We start from the raw sequence: 2,435 nt of genomic DNA on the forward strand, positions 1-2,435 counted from the left end.
TGGAGGGGCAACAAACTGAGGAAGGGCCCGGAGGAGATGCATGGATGGTGTGGCTGTGACAAGTGAGCTCAAGCATATAAACCACTGGAAGGACTTTCTAGGACCGGTCAGTGTTTCGTTACACTGCTCATAAGGTTGCTATGGGTCAGAAGCAATTCAATGGCACCTAACAACACATTCATCTTCTTCACTTGGCCTCTGGTCATTAGTGTTTGATGTGTCAAATCTATTTTGAGATGCCTAATAAATACTCAAGGTGGACTTCATTTTCTTCAGCTTCACCTAAATATGCATATAATCAGTTAAAGATTAATTCCCTAACCAACCACTGGTCTTGGTTCAATCCCATGATGTGGTGGCAGTGTTTATCTCCGCATGGTCCATCTGATGAATTCTGCATTGGTACTCAGCATGTATGCTGTAGAAAGAGAGATTTGCAATGAAGAAGCCATTGGTCTTGCACAATTCTACCATGCAATCTCCAGCTTCCTTTCTGTTACCGAGACCATGTTTTCCAAGCACTGAGCCTTCCTTTTTATTTCCAATGTTCCTATTCCAATCAACGATAATGATAACTATAGCTTGATTGCCAGTTTGATCAATTTTATTCTTAAAACATTGGTAGAATTCTTCAATTTCATTATCACTGGCTTTAATGTTCGTGCACAAATTTAAATAATAGCGGCTTTAATTTATCTTCATTATGTGTGTGTGTGTATATATATATATTACATAATTCCTATAGATCTTGAAATGTTCTATTTGGCAGTGAACATGACTCCATTCCTCTTGAATTTTCATTTCTGACACTGAACCACATGATAATCGATTCAAAGTAGCCAATAACAGTTCACTTCAGCTCACTAAGGCCTAGGAGGTCAATCTATAAATGTTCCATTTAATTTTTGACAACTTCAAATTCCCCCCCCCCCCGGGTCCTTGTCCTGGCGCTTGAGGATAGAACCAGCAAATAGGCAGCCACCTGTACCCAAGACATGACACCGAGGGGACCGGAGTCCACTCCCTCTGCCTCTGTATATAACAGGGACCAGGAGCACGCTCGGCCCCTACCAAGGAAAGGAGGGGACAGCTTCCAATTTTCTACATTCATTTAACACATTCCACATCCTGATTGTTAATGGATGTTTATAGTTGTTCCCTCTCATGGTGAGTCATGGTCCACCAGCAAATGCAGGTCTCAGGAGCTTTACTCCATCACATCACTAAGGTCAGCTCTATATCAGAGACACAGGTCTTGCCTTGTGGTACTTTGAGCATCTGCCAACGGGAGAGGTTCATCTTCTGACACTGTATGAGACAATCGTCCTTTGCTATTGCAGTGGCCGACCCCTTCTTCCTCGTGCACTGTGAGACTGGAAATTCCTCTGACACTTCCTTTCCATGAGGGACCCTGGGGATATTTGAAATATTGCTAGCACCGCTCCCAGCATCACAACATAAAAACCACCACACTATGACAAGTTGCAGACTGCTTTAATTTCTAAACTATTCTTAAATTTATTTACGTATTTATTTTAAATCTTTGAATAAATATTTATTTTCATTAACTGCATAGCAGGGAAGATCTTATGCCCAACTTAAAAAATAGAAATCTCTTCAATAGTGTATTATAATGGAAATTCAAACAATAAACAAAAATTTGAGTTACTTGATATAAAATTCAACATTTTACCAATAATCTTTTAAATTATATACAGTATTATGTAATTTAATATAGATATAGATGATATGCTTACAGTGTAGCTGTAGCGTATAAAGAAACACGGTGGAAAGCAGGATATTTTAACAAATCCACAGCCAATACTCATGGAAGCAACAATCGATAGATCAAAAAACTCATATTATCTGGGAAATCTGCTGCCTGAGACGTCTTGAGCGTATTCAAAAGTGAGGCAGTTATTTCAGGACTATGGTGCACCTGACTCAAGCCATGATATTTCAAAAGGCTCATACGCATGTGGAAGATGGACATTAAATAAGAAAGACCAAAGAAGAATCAATACTCATTTGAATTGTGGTATTGGAAAAGAATATTGAAATCATCAGAGACTGCAAAAGTAATGAACAGATCTGTCTTGGAAGAGATACAGCCAGGAGGCTCCTTAGAAGCAAGGGTGGCAAGATTTGTCTCGCACACTTTGTACATGTTTTCAGGAGGAACCAATCCCTGGGAAAGTATACGGCCAGGAAATAAAAAAAGGAAGGTCCTCAACAAGACGGATTGACACAAGGGCTGTACCAGTGAGTTCAAATAGAAGACCAATTATGGATAACACAGAACTGTGTGGTGTTTTGTTTTGTCCTACAGAAGGTTGCTTAGACATGGAGATGACAATAATAGTTTACAAAGTTATAGGATTATGGTCCTTTCATCTGCAACATCTCTTCTCAACCCAGCTGGCACACTATCTCAC

The 2,435-nt window shown here is 39.7% G+C and overlaps 1 non-coding gene across 1 annotated transcript; it reads right to left on the bottom strand.

The window, feature by feature from the left end:
* Positions 1-937: 937 nt before the first annotated feature.
* On the bottom strand, positions 938-1,084 carry LOC142442093 (small nucleolar RNA SNORA57). Its single transcript, XR_012783344.1, has one exon. It is a non-coding gene; the product is annotated as a small nucleolar RNA SNORA57 (small nucleolar RNA).
* Positions 1,085-2,435: the final 1,351 nt, after the last annotated feature.

Source organism: Tenrec ecaudatus, chromosome 2 (assembly GCF_050624435.1).
Source record: "Tenrec ecaudatus isolate mTenEca1 chromosome 2, mTenEca1.hap1, whole genome shotgun sequence".
In the NCBI taxonomy this organism is placed as follows: domain Eukaryota; kingdom Metazoa; phylum Chordata; class Mammalia; order Afrosoricida; family Tenrecidae; genus Tenrec; species Tenrec ecaudatus.